Below are 7672 nucleotides of genomic sequence, written 5' to 3'. Positions count from 1 at the left end.
GGAGAGGGCACATGCCCCCTGGGCACACAATAATAGTGTGCCATTATGTTCTAAAAATATGAAACCAATGTGGTGATCCACATGAACGATGCTTCTAAAACAAGTACACTCAGCAATCTCGCCCTGGGCCTTCTCCTCTCCATACCCCACATCCACTCGGAACCACTCTGCCGCCGCACTTGGAATACATTTGCGAGTATACTACCGGCAACTAAACACTAAACAACACCTACCGAGCAAATATACAGTATCTAGCCTCCTCCCTCCGAGATTTTACTTTCGTGTCACCCAGCCCTCGCATTGTGACGTGGCGATAGTAACGCCTCCTCCTGTTCCATGTCTCCTCGGCTATCCGAATGGCCCAGGAATGCTGCCAGCTCATGAAGAGGGTGATCATATTCACCGACTCCTACATCGTCCTCTGCTCCAACGTGGACTTCCTGCATGATCCACTCAACAACGAGTGGAACTGTCAGTTATAACTAGACTAGTTGTGTTGTCCCTCTCCATTCTCCACATTTACAATTTTCATCCGATCTGTCGGGAATAATTAATAACACCCAAGGTTAAAGCTTCATCTTGTTGAGATTCACTCTGTGTTGAGTGTTTATGCACATTAATTTTGGTAGTGGCAAATGCGTTCTTATCTTGTCCACTTGCTTCCGTTGTCATCACTTCTGACTTTGTCGCCAACTTGGGAGGACGGCGTAATTGTTGTTGTAATTATCTGTTAGTCAAATCTCATGTTTGCTTTAAGAAAAGAATGGCATGGTTTTTTAAAGAGAAAGAGAATAAGGGAATGAAGAAGTTTTTTTTAAATGACTGTTCAACTCATTCTCATCTGTTTTGTTTTTAGTATTGAAGAACATAACCCATCCTCATCCGTAGAGCAGGCTGCGGGTGAGCGACAAGAGCGGCCCAAATTCCCAACCCAAACATCTCTCCCCTTTTTCCACTTTGTGGAGCGGAGACGAGAACGACATTTCCGAATTGCGGCCACAGGCGCCAGTTAACGTGCATTTTGTTAATTGGTGCCTGTGGCGTCCGTAAATGGGCCGGACCATCTAGGCGCTGGTTCATGATTTTTTTTTTAAATTCTGTGAACTTTTGGAGATTGATGAACTTTTTTGAATATTGATGAACTTTTTCAAAATTTAATGAACATTTGTCTTGAAAATGGATGAACTTTTTTTGATTTATGAACTTTTTTTTCAGTTCCATGAACTTTTTCTAAAAATACATGGAGTTTTTTTTTCAATTTCTATGGTCTTTTTTCAAATTTAATGAACTTTTGCTAAGTTGGATGAACTTTTTTTCAATTTGAATGAACTATTTTTCAAATTGATGAACTTATTCAAAAATTATGAACCTTTTTTAAAGATATGAACGTATTTTTCCAAATGGATGAACTTTTTTTCTTTAAATCTGTAAACCTTTCTTCATTTCATATTTTTATTTTGGTAAAAAAATTAAAAAACTTGTGGCAGCACGCTAGTGGGCCGGCCCATTCTAGCAGTGCTGCATGCGTCGGATCGTTAACGGGCGCCTGCAGCGTTGTATAGGAGCTCCCGACGAGGATGCCCGGCCCGCTGGACCACTGCCGGCGCAAGCCACTGCCACCTCCAATGTAGGCCGGACCGCTTCGTGCCGCGGCTACTTGTCGGCGCAGCCAGTTCCACCACCACCGCTCGCGTTCCGGCCGCCAATCCGTCCGGCCGTCCATGGCGGCGATAGCCACCAGCATCAGCAGGACAAGCGCCGGCGGCGGGCAACACCGTGCATCAACACCGAGTTCTGCCTCACCCTCGCCTTCCGCGTCCTCCAAATCCACATCCATCTGGTCCGCCCGCCACCGCCGCCGCCGCTCAAGGTATTCCGCACTGGTTCCCCTCCCCTTCCCTTCCCGGCCCCAAATCTCCACCCTAACCACCATTTTCCTTAGAAATTAGCGAGGTGAGGTAGAGCGGTTTGGCCAGAGAGTACTGTTGTCCAAGTTTAGGCCAAGGAGATGAACTAGATAGACAGATAGAGGCTGAGAAATTTGTTTTCTTCCCTAGCCTAGATATGTTGCTCAACACTGCACATTCGAATCCAGACTTGTCTTCCAGATATGTAGTGGTTGAATTTCCTGTAATACGTTCTGCAAAATCACATCTCATACTGCAAATGTAGTGGTCGGTTGCCATCTAGTTCTAGCAGGGAGGAATGATATGCATTAGTATCTTGAAGCCACTAAATGATGCTTGATGGATACAGTTTGCTGTTCGATGGATACAGTTTAATTTATCATATTCAGTCTGCTGTTCAATGATGGATCCAGTTTAATTTATCATGCCACTAAATGATGCTTGATGCTTTTTTACATTTTGCATGTGTGTACAGCTCTACATCCTTGCGAGTCTGTTGAATCTCTCGTGGCTTCTCGTGTGATTGACTGATTGTTCGTAGATACACGAGGAATTATGCTCTTGAAGATGCTGAGTAACCTAGTACTAGTATTTATTTCAACATGACTTCTTCTTCACGCATACCATACGTTTTTCTCGTTCAGAAACACCAATTTAGCATGGTTATCTTCGCAATAAATTCAGAAACACCAATTTCTATCGACCAGCCCCTGTACCATTATCGAACATGCTTGTCTCTGCACGGGACCCTGAATTCGGACTGCTCTAATCCATCCGAGAGCTCGGGCAGTTAAAGCTTGCTAGGGGCTTCAATCGTGGAATAAGTGATAGAGACCTGAAACCAACCTCAGATGAGCGCGAATGCGAGTACAAGCTGCAGTTTCATTACCTTTTCTGTTGTTTCCCTGTCACCTTACAATCATCTGCTTTTGGTTTCATAAAATAAGAAGTCAAATGATGACGTTTGATATTACTTTCAACCCAGTAGTATTTTCAATCCATGCTGACTTGCCAATTAATCTGAATACAATATCATGATATATTATGCATTACCGAATGCTGCCATGATGTATTGTTGTGCCTGTGACTGTATAGACTTTTTTTTCCTTTAAGCACATAATCATATACATGTTTGAATCTTTGCTAAATTATTGCTCTAAAACAGACCACGGTCAACACTGGTGGTAGGTCGCTCCTCTGTTAGCCAATCGATTGTGTTGGTCATGATGGGAATCACTACCAGAATCGCCCCCTATGCCGACGCCCAGGGCCGTCGGCATACCCCTGACTGGCCGTCGGGACAGGCCCATGCCGACGGCCCCCGTCGGCATAGGGCCGTCGGCAACATATACGTCGGCGTAGCCCGGGAGGCCGTCGGCATTGAAAGGCCGTCGGCATAGAGGATTTCTCGACGGGGGCCGTACATCTATGCCGACAGCCAGGGCCATCGGCAATGTCCAGGTCTAACGGCGGCCGCCGTCAAGTATGACCAATGCTTGGCCACCACGTGGCACACCTATGCCGACGGCATAGCCGTCGGCTTAGTTTCAAAGTATGCCGACGACTAGGCCGTCGGCATAGGTATGCCCCGTGGGGTCCAGCCTTTATGTGGGCCAGGGATATGCCGACGGCCTAGCCGTCGGCATAGTTTGAAACTAAGCCAACGGCTAGGCCGTCGGCATATCCCTTCCTCAGGAGCTACCAGTTGGTGACACGTGGCATCTATGCCGACGGCCTAGTCGTCGGCTTAGTTCAAAAACTATGCCGACGGCTAGGCCGTCGGCATAGATGCCACGTGTCACCGACTGGTAGCTCACGCCAGCCCTATGCCGATGGCATAGCCGCCGGCATATCTTGCATTTGTTTTTTTTTCTTTTTCCTGTTTGTTTTCAGATCAATTCAATTCAAATATACAGCACATATACAACACATATCAGCACATATCAGGATATCATCCAGCACCATCCGAACAATATATGCATAAGCATCATCACAATCATAAGCATAAGCACAATCATAAGGCATAAGCATATAGAGAAGCACACAAGTCATCTAAAGAATCATCACCACACACAAGTCATCTAAAGAAACATAAGCATAAGCACACAAGTCCCCGAATGGCTTAAGAGCCAGGACGTCAAGACCGCGGAGGTCGTCACCGCCAAGACCGCCGAAGCCCAGGTCGTTACTGCTACCTCCAAGACCGCCTCCACCTCCGCCTCCGCCTCTGTGGATCGGAGTGGCCGGAGTCCGTGTCTCCGGAGTGCTGCAAAGACCACCGCCAACGGTAGATCCACATGTTCCCTGGATGTTGAAAAGACATATTAACGGGATATATGACTGTGTTGAAAGGCATGACATGCTTTGGGTGAACGTTCTGTGCCACAAACTCCTCAAAGCTCAGCAGCACTGGTTTTGCTGGAGGACACTGTGCTGGCTGCAACTGAGGAGTCCTGCCGGCCGCCATATCCTGAAAAGCCTGATGCATCTGGCGATCCCTCTCCACTTGGTGTTCATAAAGCCTCTCATGCCACGCCATGGTCTCCTGGCGTGTGTACTCCAGGTAGGCCTACGTTATGACATGATGGAACTCATAAAACTACTAAATGCGGAAAATGAAATGAGCAATGAAGATAAGAGGGAAAACACTTACAGATTGTTGCTCCTGAAAGAGGGACTGGGCACTGGTCACTGGCTGGCTCGTGCGCTGGCTCAGGCTCGGGTCGATCCGACGAAGCTGTGTGTAGGAGATAGTAGGAGTGATCCCGACCGTGCTCCTTGGGCCCCATGCTCACCACCGCCCTGTCGTCCAGAGCCGCCGCAATGGGGTCAGGTGTGTCAGGATGTAACTTCAGATACGCTTCAGAGTAGGTCTTCTTCCTCCCCGCGGTCTTCTTGCCGTAGTACTTGGGCTCGCCAGGCTTGGGGTCCTTCCGCGTATGGGCGATCTCCCACGCCTGCATGTCTGAGAGCGGCCGCTTCATTTTCTCCTCCTACACCACCAAATAGAGGTTAGTCATACATAAGAAAGTGATGGTAAATAGAAGAAGAAGAAAAATGTTTAATGGGGTTAGTCATACATTAACTGCCTTGTGGAGATAGTGGTTTCGGTTCCCCTGAGCATGTACTCCCTCCTTCCCTCGGTTAGCCTTGTTTTTGACTCTCATAGCCGCCCAGGCTCCAGCCTCATCACACTAAGGATCCACCAATGCCGCCCAGGACTCGTCTTTTCCATAACACCAATTTGGTAACACCTACATAATGAAAGCATAATGGCATAATGAAAGCATAATGGCATAATGAAAGCATAATGGCATAGTTACCTTCAAGAACTAGTCCTTATCCAAGGTAATGCCCATCCTCCGCGCGTCGTCCTTGGTCATCTTCACACCAAGATAGTCGTGATGGTATGTCGAGATGGCCACATAACGCACCTCGTACTGCATCTGGCGGGCCTTCTTCTTGCATTGGCGCAGCATGATCTGGTCCGCTCTGGCCCTGTGCTCCAGAAGAACTCGATAGAATTTCTACAATCATGCATGAAACAAGAATGGAAGAAGACATGAGTTAAATCATTCATGAAACTAGAATGGACTTGTGCTTCTGAAGAGAACTCACCCAGAAAGTGGTGATCACGGCCTTGGCATGGGTCCCATGTTCCGCGTGGAGGGTCGCTTCCCAGTGCTCCCAGCTTGTGGCCAAGACCCGATGGTCCGGCTGCCTGACTGGATCCGGACAGTACAACCCCGGCCAGTGTAACTTCAGCAAGACGGTGATGAGGCCGTTGGGAATACGGACCCCTTTAGAACATATCCAGTTGCTGCAAAAGAATGAACTATTAGCATGTGACAAGCAAAATAAATAACAACCGGAATGAGCATGTGACAAGCAAAATAATGAAATTATTATAAAGTGGCACTTACTCTTTTCCCGTGGGCTCAATGATCCACTTCTGCTCCTCAGTACCAGGAACCTGCTTTGGTAGCTTTGCGTTACCACGCAGCCACTCCTTGTTGTCAACCCCCTCCCCGCCACCACCATCATCCCCGCCACCACCATCATCCCCGCCACCACCCTCCACCTCGACTGCCTCCCCCTCCCCAACCTCCTCCTCATCCTCCTCCTCCTCGTCCTCCTCCTTCACCTCCTCCTCGGCCCCATCCCGAACCTCCTCCTCCTCCTTGCCTGCCTCGTCGTCCTCCTCCTCCTCGCCAGAGGACGGTACCTCACTAGAGGAGGGTACCTCACTAGAGGAGGGCCTCGAAGGTAACACCCCTAAGTTGGTGAGGGTGCGCTCTTTTTGGCCGCGACCCCCTGTAGTGGCTCTGTCCCCACCACCTCGCCCTCTAGAGGCTCTCCCCCCGCCCCCTCCTCCTCTAGGGGCACCTTGTTGGGGAACATAGTAATTTCAAAAAAATTCCTACGCACACGCAAGATCATGGTGATGACATAGCAACAAGAGGGGAGAGTGTTGTCCACGTACCCTCGTAGACCGTAAGCGTAAGCGTTAGCACAACGCGGTTGATGTAGTCGTACGTCTTCACGATCCGACCGATCCAAGCACCGAACGTACGGCACCTCCGAGTTCAGCACACGTTCAGCTCGATGACGATCCCCGGGCTCCTATCCAGCAAAGCTTCGGGGATGAGTTCCGTCAGCACGGCGGCGTGGTGACGATGATGATGTTCTACCGGCGCAGGGCTTCGCCTAAGCTTCGCGACGATATGACCGAGGTGGAATATGGTGGAGGGGGGCACCGCACACGGCTAAGGAACGATCCGTAGATCAACTTGTGTGTTATGGGGTGCCCCCTTGCCCCCGTATATAAAGGAGGGAGGGGGAGGTGCGGCCGGCCCCTTTGGGGCGCGCCTGGAGGAGTCCTACTCCCACCGGGAGTAGGACTCCCCCCTCTTGCCTTGGTGGAGAAGGAAAGGGGGGAGGGGAAAGAGGAAAGGGGGGCGCCGCCCCCCCCCCTTCCTTGTCCTATTTGGACTAGGGGGGAGGGGGCGCGCGGCCTGCCCTGGCCGGCCCTCCTCTTCTCCCTCATGGCCCACTAAGGCACATTAACCCCCAGGAGGGTTCCGGTAACCCCCCGGTGTTTCGGTAAAATCCCGATTTCACCCGGAACCTTTCCGATGTCCAAATATAGGCTTCCAATATATCAATCTTTATGTCTCGACCATTTCGAGACTCCTCGTCATGTCCGTGATCACATTCGGAACTCCGAACAAACTTCGGTACATCAAAACTTATAAACTCATAATAAAACTGTCATCGTAACGTTAAGCGTGCGGACCCTACGGGTTCGAGAACTATGTAGACATGACCTAGAACTATTCTCGGTCAATAACCAATAGCGGAACCTGGATGCTCATATTGGTTCCTACATATTCTACGAAGATCTTTATCGGTCAAACCGCATAACAACATACGTTGTTCCCTTTGTCATCGGTATGTTACTTGCCCGAGATTTGATCGTCGGTATCCAATACCTAGTTCAATCTCGTTACTGGCAAGTCTTTTTACTCGTTCTGTAACACATCATCTTATTACTAACTCATTAGTTATAATGCTTGCAAGGCTTAAGTGATGAGTATTACCGGGAGGGCCCAGAGATACCTCTCCGACAATCGGAGTGACAAAACTTAATCTCGAATTATGCCAACTCAACATGTACCTTCGGAAACACCTGTAGAGCACCTTTATAATCACCCAGTTACGTTGTGACGTTTGGTAGCACACAAAGTGTTCTTCCAGTAAACGGG

The sequence above is a fragment of the Triticum aestivum genome, chromosome 1B (assembly GCF_018294505.1).
Source record: "Triticum aestivum cultivar Chinese Spring chromosome 1B, IWGSC CS RefSeq v2.1, whole genome shotgun sequence".
Lineage (NCBI taxonomy): Eukaryota > Viridiplantae > Streptophyta > Magnoliopsida > Poales > Poaceae > Triticum > Triticum aestivum.
The sequence above is the reverse complement of the archived record's forward strand: the minus strand, read 5'-3'. Positions refer to the sequence as shown.